General features: G+C 38.2%; 1 long non-coding RNA gene across 1 annotated transcript in view; it reads right to left on the bottom strand.

The window, feature by feature from the left end:
• LOC142363241 (uncharacterized) overlaps positions 1–13,833 on the bottom strand; it is a 59,692-nt gene that overhangs the window by 13,622 nt on the left and 32,237 nt on the right. The window lies entirely within an intron of this gene.

Raw genomic sequence — 13,833 nt, 5'->3', positions numbered from 1 at the left:
GCAGAATACTTCACAGCTGACTGTTCCAACAGCATAGTTTAAGTTATACCTCATGCAAACTCAAGTACTGCGCATCTGCTACAAAAAGCTGTAAGGCCTCAGTTCCCACCCCACTGCTTCAGTCACTTGGGAACAAGTCCTGAATCTTTAAATGCCATTCCGAGATCACATAGACACATGACCATATCCATGATGATTTACCATTTGTTCAGTTGCCCCTTTGTCAATCAAAACAATCAAAGTCATTAATAAATCCCAGCAGTTTTGAAAAGGCTTGCTGTACATTCAATGGACAGAAGAATCTGTCACAGCATAGAGGAAGATGTGCTTGCTTTCCCATTGCTGCTTTCAGCTTTGGGAGGTCAATAAGCCAGCCATAAACACTTACTTTTAATTACAATTAGGCTCCAAATCTTCACCTACAAAATAAGATAAATCAGCTGCAAGTTATTTACATGTTTGTGCCTTATTTAAAGGAGGCATACTGAGAAAGATATAAGTGCAGAATTGCTGCCTGACTGATTGAGCAACTGTCAAAATCTGCATGATCTTTACCCACATTTTTACACTGGCTGAGTCCGTAACATTACTTAAAACATTCCCTACTCCGGAGACTGATCTGACTTATTTACATTACATTCTTGTGCTGCTCCAAATCCCAGTACAACAGCTACCTCCCAGAGAATGTGGATTTTGAAAACCAAACAAACATCCAAATAGGTGCTTCATTCCAGAACTGAACCTCTGCTTCTTTCTTTCACACAAATACTGTTACTCTATGTTTTATAAAAGTAGCTGTTGGACAGCTGCCTAAAGATACAAAGCTTTAAATTTTTTACTTTAAAAAAAGGGTAAAACAGAGAAATTATTCTGATTATTCTCTATCTGATACTGGGCGGCTGTTTTAAAAGTAAGTTATTTATCAAAAATATGTTATTTCCTTTTAACACCAAAGGCTTTTTTTATACGTGAGGGTTCCCTGCTACATAGTTGGTAGAAAGTCACATGTTAGGCGTTGAGGGTGAAAGATGCTTAAAGAACAAAAATCATTACCCTAAGCATTTACATTTATGATCGTTGTTGAGCCTGTAATGATTAATATGTCTGATGACCAGTAGAAAAGCAATGACTGGTCCTTTCCTTAAAAAGGAAGCACCTTGCCCCATCTTCTGGACAAAAAGTGGCTGAACAGGACGGTGAGTTTTGCAGCAAGGCTACTCCAAGCAGTCGTAAGCTACAGTACCAGTGACGAGGGGCTTAGCGTTCTGGATCTGTGACAAGATGCTAGCAGATTTCAGGTCTAACCCTGGCTCTAACCCTGGTTCCAATATGGGTTTGCAAAGCACAGTATTGTGCTGTAATACCGCACAATAACTGCTTTCACCACAGCCTGGACCACAGCTCCTCTTTGGTCACCACTTACGAGAGTTACATTAGTACACAGAAGTCAGTGAAGATGAAGGGTTATGGTAGCCCAGTGTCAGCATGTCACTTCTTAGCTTCAGCAAGCTAGGGATCTTGCATCTGCACTGAAGAATGATTCATTTTAAAAGAATGTAGGTATCAAAATGCACACAGTTCTCCAACTATATACAAGTTAGACTATCTGTTTCTTGCTGATACAAATTTTCACACACTAGGGGGGAAGAGTGCTGGTTTCATGCATCACTTTGCACTGGATTATGTCCAGTTGCTTTACTTATCATTATGCAACTTAACCCAGGGCAATTCAACACCCAAAGACAAAATTAGAAATATATAAATATATTTGCACTGTTTCTTTGCTCTCCATAACAATATTTGTTTCACTCTCCAAACCAAGATGAACTGTACAGCACAAAATGAAGTATAGAAAAAATACCAATAATTTGAGTTTTATGAATTGAATATTTTGCCATTTATTATTGTCTTGCATAGCAGATTAGATGGGACTATTTCAGTTTAACATAAAACTAACGCCTTGATAACTTGGAAAATTCATAAGTGGACCAAATCTACCATAAAGCAGTGCTAAATCAGGCAAAACTTCAACTGACTTCCAACAGAAGCTTTGTCAATATAGTGACAAGCAAAGACTCAGGACTAGTGTAAGCCATATTCTGTTCTTATTAAAATGAAGAACTTACAGAAAAAGAAACAAACAAACAAAAATGAGCTGGCCTGTATTTAAGTACAATTTTTCATCTTCAGAATTAATTAATGGTAACTAGCAAGTCCATACACCACCTTTTTAAGTCATTAAAGAGATTAGTCATGTTTTACTCATAGGCAAATAGCATCTGAAATAACATATAGGAACAACTTTGTGATACACTTACACTAGTAGGATCTGATTCCTAGATTCACCTGTCTTGCAATGCAGCAATTTGTAGCACAAGAACCTATTCAACACACACTGAGGCGATATCACAAATTGCCCTTTTGGCTTTGACCTCTTTCTTTGACCCTCTTTTAGGGACAAAGCCTATCACTGAAATGCATGTGTGGCAGACTGCACAGGGAGGTACTGACACAAAGCACACGATCGATAATAAGTGTTCAGGGCCATAGGGAGGCTCAACATCAACATCGGAATTAGAATTCAGATATCCCATCCTGGGTTTTGCATATGTCTTTTTGATAAGCGTAAATGATTTAAATATAAAGACAGAAGTTGCCTGGTGGCAGAACTACAGAATGCACAGTAGTGCGGCCCAGTCCTGTACTTGCTGTTGATCCCTTACAGAGCAAGATCCTTACTCCTAAACTCAGCTCATGTGAACTATTCAGCCAAATACCAACCTCCTGCCATTCCTGGGGATCCTGCAACTATTGCTGTCTCAAGAGTGTTTCTTCCTGACACTGAAAATTACCATCTTTCTTTGACCATATATTGAAATGTTCCTCTTTTGACTGGAAAGTAAATTTAAGAATATGGCTAGTATTCTGAAGAATATGACTGATAATAGCCACATCACCACAGCAGAAACTTCCATTTTGACAGAGTCCACAAAGTAGGTTTCACTAATAATAATACTATGATGGCTTTAACTACGATGAGGTACAGGATGAAAAATTTATAGAGCTTGGTAAAAACAAGGACACTAGTTAATTTTAAATGAAATTACTAGAGAAACAAAGAAAGATTCAATTCATACTAATGATCCACAGCTTCTGTAGCTATCAGATCCACTTCATTAAGCAGCTTCCCAATGCTAATTATATGATAATTTTAATGGGAAATCTTTGTCTTATTGCAGTCCAGAGTCTCTTGGCGCTGAAGTCAGTGGGAATTCTGCTATTGACTTCAATGGAACCAGGAAGTCTCCGTACAGTAGGCATTTATAAATATCATATGTTTGCTCCTATAATTTATAAATGATTGCTCCGCTTGGAAGACTGAATCTCAGTCCAGTCCCTGTAAAAAGCCATGAAATTTCCTTGTCTTGGACCCAGGAACACTGTGTAGGATGTGTATTGTATTTATTCCTGTAAGGGAAAGTTAAGTTGCATTCTGCAGTCTCATCTGCTCTCTAGCCAATACAGAAATAACAGCAGCAGCCTCTGAAAGAGCTATGTCCAGCTCTCATCAGCCACAGTGGCTGTCACTGTGCTATATGAACCAGCAAGACTAAAGAGGCAGGACACAGCGGCATTGCTGGTCTCAGACAGACTATGGCATACCCAAGGTGAGACGCACAGAGATTTTAACTAGATTCCTTCATCCAGAAAAAGTATTTCTGGTCAGAGGGATTCCTTAATGCAGGATAAAACCATCTGATTATTATCAGTTGCTATTAAGTGCAATTCTCTGAGCATCCTCTTCTTATAAAGCTATAAATACAAAAAATCATAAAGAAAAGTCTGACATAGCTACCACCCACGTACAGAGCCTGTCTTTCCATGCACAGGGGAAAATACTTTCCAAGTGGTAGTGACTTCAAAAAATAATTTCTTTTTAAGTTGTTCAGCTGGGAGGATTTAAATACAAATACTAAGTTAGGAGGCCACAATCCCAATGCTGAGAAACTCAAAAGTTTTACAAGAATGAAAAGTTAAGAAAAATAATATGAGCAAGTAATAAATTTCAGTGTTGTCATACTTACAAATGTAATAGAAAACCCCCTATTATACAGGCACTTTACCCTAATCAAAACAAATTAAGAGATGGATTTTACAATGTATATTCATTAAATTCCCACTCACTCCTTACCATAGCTCTGTTTAGAAATTTGCCAAGACTTCTGTTTCCTATAACTTCACAGCTGGAGAATTTACAATCCAATTCGCCACTGAGCAAACGTTGCCTGCAGAAATGTCAGATGATGAAAAATATCTCAGAAAGATCTGGAAAGTGCTCAGTGTTCCTCAGAACAGAAATAGCCGTTACCACCAGGCAAAGAGTCCTGTCACACGTGATTCAAAGAAACGGACTTTAGAACATTAATTGCATAGATTTAAAAGTTGACACAATACAGACAGTGCATTACATTCATTTGGGGAGTGGGCCTAATTTTCAATGTTCAGAAGAGTCACATTGCCCGCATTTTCCACTGTACCAGCAGCTTCTACTATAGTATTGACAGACAGATTTTTAAAACTCAGCACTCAGTGCGCAGCTCTTTGAAAAACCTGAATCTAGTAGTCTAATGTTATCAGTTATGAGGTACAGGCAAAAATAGGTGTTCTGTCCACACTGTGCAGGAGACACTCTTTTAGCTTTGTTGCAAAGATGTGCTCTAGGCATCATCAGAAAATGCGCGCCCTCTCCCCAGCGTGTCATGATTGCACTTTTGCACCTGCATGCAAAGGAAGGGAATACGATGCTGCATTTTTACCAACAGTATAGAGAAAAGAGTCTAAGTCCTTGAGGGTTAAAAAACTGATGCATTTAAAGAAAATGTTTTCCATGTATTTACCTCAAAACCATATCCCTTTCCCCAAACAAGCACATTCTGATAAAATTTTAAATCAGTACGTGGGATGTAATCAACAGGAGAAGCTAGAGAGAATTTGTATTCCAGTGACTCTTTTTGGGTACGGAGGCAGAGTGTATTACCCAAACACAGAACTCAGTGTTTTCGTTAAATATAGCCCTAAACTCTCACTATGCTTGAAAGTATGTGTCAGCTTTATCTGCATTGACCAGTCTGTAATTTTACACTCTGTCAGGGATCCGTAAAAACAGTCTTAACACGCACTAAGCCTGTTCAGCTTGCTGAGAGCCTCTGGTTTTAGAAAACCCTGGAGCTGGAGTAATATTCATGGTCTTTTTCTATTTTGTACTGTTGCCTTTGCACCAAGACCACACCGTTAGTGTTGGGAGCAGCAGCACAAGCTACATAGTCCTTACTACAGCATTATCCGGCTTTGCTCAGTACAAGCACAGTGGGAGTAAGGTACATGATCCTTAGAGACTAGAGTTCAGAAAAAAAAAAACATTTAAGGATGCTAGAAAGATTTCTACTTTTCACTTACAATTTTGGTGGAGTTTCCCAAAAAGAAGAGGGATCCATTAAACTTTATTTTCTACTTAATTAATTGTTACTAATTAATTGCACTAAATAGCAGCAAAAACTAAGGATATTCAAGACACCATCCTTTAATTCTGAGGTTTCTAATATTGATGCCACTATCTTTTAAATTAAATCCTCTAGCACGATCAGGTAAACAAGTCTGTTAGTCACTTAGTCTGCATGGTTCTCTTAAGAATGGTGCTAAAGCCATCATGGGGATTTTGGGTCAGCTGAGACACAGGATATCTGATCCAGCAGATCCTAACTGGAATTTCCTTAGTAGCTGAAACAGTAGAGGACAAGCTGAATTATCAAATTCATCAGACAACTTAAAATGGTCCTAAATTAAGTGGTGGAGTTAAACATACAGATTTGCTTTTGCTAGGCTGGAGTGCAGGGAAACAAAGATAATTTTGAAAAGCATTATTTGTATCAAATTAATTTGATTCTAAATGGAGTTAACAGTAATTTTTGTATGTTAAGGCTTTTTCACCCTAACATCCTTCAAAGTAATCAGGAAAGAGACATACATAGAAATCTCATGTTTGGCACCTTATTTGTGAACATTCCTCATCTACAATTCTACGCTTTTTAAATCTCTTCCATCTGCTCTGCCTGTGTTCAGCATTCCCTGGACACAGACAGTTTAGTAACTACATTAGCTCAGTTCTGAACTTCTTACATCAAGCCCATGTCATTACAAGCAAGCAGCTTAGGATATTTAGTCTTACCCCTACTCCTTATAGCAGGGCTGTAAAATTGTTGTATCAACTGGCCTACAGTCCACTGCTTGCACTTTGAAGTACGCACTGTAAGATCACTTCAGCGAAACAAATTGCTGCTCTGTTTCAATGGGGCTTACCTCGATTATTTTATAGGAACAAGAAAAAATTCAAACTCTCCTCATTTACATGTAATGAGACAGTAATGTACTCAACGCAGATTTTGCTCTTTTGATGAAGCTCAGTTTCAGGCTATTTTTCTTCCTAGAGGTACACTGCACAGCTGAGTTAGGCTCTGTAATGATGGCTTCTGCACTGCCCAGAGCCAGCTCCAATCTCCGCAAGCTGCCATGGGCTCTAATCAGGCTTACTGGAGAGGCTGAGATAACATGGGCCAAAGCGCCATGGCCTCATCCCAGAGTCATTACTCTCAAATTCCACCTCCCAGGCAATATCCCTACACAGGGGATACTCCATAGTGCAGTCTCCAGGAGGTTTATGGATGTTTCCCTCAATAGAATAGCATAAAAGCAAATGTGGAAAGGAAGTTACAGCATTTTAACCTCTAAAGACTGTACTTCTATTTTCTACTTTACTGATCGGTTTTGTTTCTCTAACAGCTGTCTCGCTATTTTTGCCATTGTTGTTTACACAGGTTTCCTTGGAAAACTCTAGGGGCTTGCTAGAAGAAATGGCAGAATGAGGACACCAAGATACAGTGAAAGTGATGCCTGATTATCAGATCATGTTTTTCATACTTCCAGTTTTAAAACTGGGTGAAATCCAGTTCCACTCACCCTAAGGATACCTTCCTTTTGGAAGGTGATTGGCTGGCCATATCAGCAGAAGATGAGTTCCTATGTTTTTCTTTGTTTTGCTAGTGACACTTCACTAAATGCTGTCCATATACCCGGAGTCCAAATAGAAGTATATCCTGCAAATGAAGGTGATTGTAGAAGATGTTCAGGCAAATGCCCCAGATTAGCAGGTCACCCCTACATAGGAAGTCACTCTCCCTCAGATCCATCAGAGTTGCCACTCATCAGAAAGCTCCCTGGACTAGCTCCGTCAAAATGGAACAGATTGACAAAGATTAAGCTGATTGTTTCACCTGCCTGCATCCATAAATGCACTAACATAACTGCTTATAGATATTTTAATTTCAAAGTGGTGGCCTTATACACCAACTTCAGTTAGGCTTAGAACAACTTTCAAACATTATTCAAAGGCTGCTTCTCTATCTGTTTTGTAATACCTACATAATTATAAGAAAAATATGCTTGGTTACCCAAATATTCCTGAATGTTAAATCATGTCTAACTTTGTACTTTTCTCCAAAGCATGACTTGAATTCTTCTGCTAGTTCTAATAATGCATACACTTTAATTCCTATACCAAAAAATTCCATCACTCATAACCAGAAGCATTCATAATTTAAATGACTGTCTCTGCTGTTGATGACACCATCAATTATAAGATTATGTGATGGGGAAGATCTTCTGCACTGATTAACATGCATTTTTCAACATCACTGTTAAGTAAAGTTTTCTATAGCTGAACTTTCAGGAAATATCTGGGATTTGGTATTCTGAAATTACCCTACCATGGTATTCTGAGATAACAGTTTTGAAGTACTGTTTAGTAAAAGCTTCACATTTCATATGATAACCAAATTTCAGTAACATCACTTTGTGCACAGAAGTAATTAACATTCCAGCAAAAATTTTCAGTGCCAAATTTTGCCCAGAACTACAGCTTGTACAGCCCAGCTCAGCATTGTGTAGGACATACAATGCATTTGCAAAATGGTCTTTCTTTTCTAATTCATCAAAGTACTTAAGCACATATTCTGTTTAACACCTGCTTCCATCCACCTCTACTCAGAAAAGGACAAGCCAATATGGAGAACTCAGGAATCAGCAAGATACCTTCTGCTCTCACCTTCTGGATTTTCAGATCTGGAGGTTGCTATACAGTATCTCCAAATGCAAAAGTTAAAACATAATGAGTCAAATCTTTCAAAAATTGTAAGATTGATCCAAGAATCTCAAGAGTTTTGTTTGCCTATCTGTTGTCTATGTATTATAATGCCACTCTGTGAGTTGTCTCAGTGAATAATAGATGCAGTCAAGCATCTCCCCATTTACCGCTGGCAGGCCTCGTCTTGTGTGAGCTAGAGCCAGTGGCCAATTTCTGAACAGTTCAAGGACATTTTCTGCTATAACAGCTAACCAGTCACGGCCAGGCCTGAAGGAGGAGACAGGCCTCCTGCGCTACAGATTCACTTAGGCTTTTTCTCCTGAAGTTTCCAGTTTAAAACAAAATTCCTTTTTAAATATATCTTTTTAGTAAAGTGCAATCAGTGCTATAATCCATCTTAGATGGAGGTCACTACAAATCAAGGCAAGACTGTCATGTGAATTTATCACTAGAATACAATACTTTACACCTGACTGCAGCAATTTGCTAATAGGATCCACAATAAATGTAATGGCGTTATCCACAAATGAATAATAAGAACTCACATTTTCTGTCTGTGTTGTTCCACACTATACAATAAAGCTTGAAATCACTGGACTATCTGGACACTGGTTTTACTTCGGAGCTACAGCACAAATGCAGTACTGTATAGGAAGAACAATGCCCGCTCTGTCTTTTCATCCCCCGGATCCTTCAAATATTTGAACAGTGCCATCACTTTATTGATGCACCATTTGATTAAACCAGGCTTAGCTGTCAAATGCTCAATTAATTCTTGTTTGTAAAGACCTAATGCTTTCATATCCGATGCCATTATGTCTCTAGTACTAATTTCCATATTAATTCAGCTTACTTTTCTATGTCCTCATCCTAATTATTGTCAGTGTTGTTGGCAATATGTAATGAGAGACGAAGGAATGCTTCTGAGTTCCTGAGTCCGGGTGCATGCCCTAGAGACATGAACTCTACATTTGGACAATACCCAAACACACAGCAGCCCCTTATCACGCTCTAGTTTCCATAGAAAAGAAGCCCAAGCACACAGGCTGGACTGGAGCTGTGACAAGTTTTGACAATTTCCTGATCTCTGCAAATGGAGGAGCAGGGAGTTAAGTCACACCTCACCAGGCACCTATAAATCAGATTGGGTATGTGCTCTGTGCACAGGGAAACCATCTTTAAGAGTTAATTTTATGTCAGTTAGCATTTGGGTTTTTTGAAACTCATATATCCTTGAAATGTATATATTCTTCACAAGCAGCTCTGCCAGAAAAATTGCTTTATTCAGCAATATCAGTACTACATTAGTATATGCATGAACAATGACCCAATTCTTATTTCATGCTCCTGCAATTACATAACTGTAAGGAGTTGTTTCTGTTTATACTGGGATACACTATCTACACAGTGTGATAAGGACTATACAAGAACATACACAGAGGCTTAGAAACATCTGAGTTAATTTCAAACTATCAAATCCATATGTGAAAGCTTGCTGCAACTGATGATTATTTAGAGTGCTCATAAACCACAGTCATGGAGCAGGACCACACTGGGCTACGCAGTGTAAACACACAGAGTAACGTTACAATTCCTGTAACAAGGACCCTCTTCAGGGGTGTTATCAGATGGGAGTTGAAGAACATAGCTCAAGAACAGAATATAGTACACCAAATATTGAACAGAACTTCTGTTTTCAGCATGTATCTTTGCTTCCAACTTAGCTAGAGAATATTGCCTTGACAGAACAGACTTTATTTTCTACTCAAAAAACATGATTATCCCACACATACCTTTTTATTGGCAATTTTAGTAGGATACTTACAAAAATAGAAAGCTTTTTGCTTCATAATTAAAGCAGGAAAATTATTTATTCTGTAGGCTTTCTGACACTTGCTGCCTGCAATTTTTAAACTACGGATAGAGTTATTTAGAGGTTCAAGTATTCTGCCCATCGATGAATGATTGTATCAGATTTAAAAGACCCAGCAATCTATCACTTCAGAAATCATTCTATGTGAATTCCTTTCTTCAAAAAAACCTTTTTCTTTTTGCATCAATGCAGGAACATTTTCAGAAAGAAACAGAAATGAAACTGAACAGCAAATTTTGAATTCAGAAACAAAAATCTCAAGCTACAGTTTGAGAAATCACATAGATTTCACATCTGGACCATATTCCTTTCAAATTTTGGAATCAGAAGTGAAACTCTCTCTTGCAAATTTCAGATATGCAGAACCAGAAATTGTCTGATTTATGTAAACAAACCAATTGGCTTAAAAATTATGTTTTACACACATGAGAACAGTATGACTGAAGAAATTCTGTAAATTAGCACTTTAAAGGGCACTTGAAGTTGAAATGTTACATTGTAAATTCTTAGCATGTCTGAAAATCTGCCTCAGAGGTTGAAGCCATCTGACACTAGAGTGATAGCTGGTGAAAAACAAATTACTTAATTTTTGTGATTCATTCAAATTTGCAAAAATAAAACAGATGTTATTTGGTATATTTCGCATGTACAGCTTCCTCATCCGATAGCAACTATTTTGGCATTTTTCTTTTGCAGTATTTTACTGGGAGGTAGTTACAAGGTGTCTACAGATATTAGATTAAGTAATATAAACCTAAACCACTCACAGATATTTCCAGAACACTCCAAGAGCTATGTTCCTCAAATGACAGGAGCATGATGCATTAATACAATTACACTAAATTACATACACACAATTTCTTTCATCTCATATATTCCCAAAGCAAATTACAAGCTGAATGAGTGTTCCACTTTCACCATTCACATGTCATTTAACAACAGGTTAAACACATTATAAAAGGTGATTTCTGTTCTTTGACTGGTGATTATGGATATCCCTATCATAAGCATTCAGGGAAAACGATCTCAGGCATATACAAGGGCAGCACATCACACTTATTTAAATTAAAGTAGGCGTTCACAACTGTTTAGTGTATTTCTGTTATTCTGTTGCACACACAACTCATATCAGCACTTCAAGAATATATTATAGAACAATCTCAGAACTTATGATGACCTAAAATACAACTTTTCAACCTGGGGAGGTGACTTCAGGAGTCAGGAGAGTTAAGATAGAAAATGCGAAGAAAAACACAAGAGAGGAGCATCACATTACAGAGTCCTCTAGAAGGCAATGAGACTTGAGCAAAGTGAAATGCTCAAGTCCCAGGGTTTAAAACTGCTTTTAGTGTTAACCTGACAATCTGAAAGGGATATCTTCTTCTTACTTTTTAATACTTTCTCCGTTCCTCTCCCTGCCAAGTTGGATGGCAGCTGGAAAGTTGCTAACAGTATTTAACAAAAGCAAAAATGACCAGACAAATGTTTTTGCAATCTCTAATGCAGTGCTTGAAAATCAAATGGTTGTTGGAAGCTGGTTGTAAATAGAGTTACATGAACCTTGTGCATTTCATCCTGCCAGCCAGTGCATGTGTTCTGGATCTCTAGTGCCTCCAATCTCACTGCAAAAGTGACTTCAAAATCTGCTGGAGTCTGAATGCAGCTCAACAGACTAGAGCCGTAAATCATTTGACATCCATGCTTTATCCTTAAAATTTCAGACAACAGAAGGAATCATCTTGTTGAAGCCTCTTAGAAAACAAAGCACACTTTTAAACACTGCATCCTTATGTGATTCACATACAAAAGTTCAAACTAATGGCAGCAGTCCACAGGCATTAAGGGAAATAAGAGCAATCAATGCTATTTTTGAAGGGAAGAGAGGGGGCGAGGGGTTAACATATGTGGAATTAGCTCTGGGCAAAATGAGAAGCCATTGCATCTAAAATCAAATGCATTCTCTGAAATAGACACCAGAGCCCAAATTCCCATGTAGACTCCTGCAGTTCAAGAGTTTCAGCAGAATTTGGCCTTCCTCTTAACTTAGATTCATTAGGTCATATCATATGCCATAAATTTTTATGTTGGACACCCTACTTACTTCACATCAGTTGTTGGCACTATGTAGGCAATTTTCTGAATCGGAGGGGGAGAAAAGTGTGGTACGCACACAAGGAGGAGGAATTTTTTTCCCATGTAGAATAAAAGTCATTTCTTAGAAGAGTTAGAGGGGTGAAAGTGATATTTGTATCCCTTCTACCAGATGTCACCAGTGGCAACAAGAGTCAGTATTAAATATCTATCCATCAAATTCTTCTTGAAATTTTTCAGCGTCAGCTGGTGAACAACCCATTCAGAAAACTGGGAAAGCTGAGATCTTCCACAGCCATTCTTAACCAATGGTTCTTCCCCTCACAAGAATTTTCTGTCTCTGAAACTTTTTCATGGAGGACAGCCATGCAGAATTTGTAAAAAGAAAAAAACCTTGTAGCAATAATTTTTCTTATGTCTGTACACACAAAGTGAAATAACACCTCCTCCACACACAGTATCTTTTGCAATAGTCTTTTGTTGCTTTTTCATCAGCTGCTATCAGTGTTGGATGCACTACAGTCTCGTCGGTACCCCACTTCCTGCTTTTTCTGCCTCACACTAGGATTTATTAGTCATTGGCTTCAGTACTTGGCTAGTTTTGCCTTCGATCTTAGAGGGAAATGCTTCTTAAAAAAGATGCCTCGATACTTTCTGACATTAAGACAGGCTCTGCACTGTCACCTCTTACTGTGCCACCACCTCAAGCTGTGATGCCAATTGCACTGTCATCCCTTGCCATCCCTTACCCCTGGCCATAATGCCATCTTCTGCTGTCATCCCTATGACTCGTCTTTCACTGTTCTGCTGCCTCAAGCCACAAGTGAGATCCAAGCTGACAGACTCCTCACGAGTTAGGTTACAATGTTCAGGAAAGAAAACTGAGATGATAAAATTGTTTATAAGCTATTAAAAAAAAAAAAAAGGTAACTAGCACAAAGGAACACCTGGAAACAGCACTGGCCAAAAAATTTTAAAAAATAATCACTTACAGAGATCAGCAGGTAGGCTACAAAATTGCAGAGACACTCCTCGCACCCTCACATATTGTTCCCTGCAGTGATATTGCTATCGAATTTTTTCCCTCTATTCTGAAAGCAAAGATCTTTCATGTAGGGCTCAGCGGCTTTTGTCTCAGAGACAGCTGGGTAGATCTCAGCCCCTTTGCTTCATACATACGCAACTAAAGAGGATGTCAGAACCTTGCAGAATTCTAAGATTTTCCCTGGAAACATACCAGATGAAATACCCTCCCCCAACCAACTGTTCCAATGGATTGACATAATATTATTTTACCTCCTGTAGCAACAAATTCACTGTGTGTTATTTTTTTCAAAACAACAACAGACCAGACATTCTGGGAGACAACACCACTATTATTTTCTCTAAATGGTTTGCTACACAAACAATAATTGAACAGGATATTTTTAATTTTTTTTTGTTTAGTGCTGTAATGATGAAACTATCACACGTAGTGTCTACAGATAAGATAACAAGTCATCACATTTAAATATTCATTAAAGGCATCTCTTCAGAATTTAGTAGTGCTTCATTTCATCTCACTCCTAGGATCAAGTATATCGGATAGTGGGTTTTTTCTCCTGCCCTATGTCATATGGAGAAGTTGGAAATTTCTGCTTACATCAGAAGAAATTTAATAGGACTCTGTCCT

This window comes from Opisthocomus hoazin, chromosome 15, assembly GCF_030867145.1.
Source record: "Opisthocomus hoazin isolate bOpiHoa1 chromosome 15, bOpiHoa1.hap1, whole genome shotgun sequence".
Lineage (NCBI taxonomy): Eukaryota > Metazoa > Chordata > Aves > Opisthocomiformes > Opisthocomidae > Opisthocomus > Opisthocomus hoazin.
This window is presented reverse-complemented; position numbering and strand designations above follow the sequence as displayed.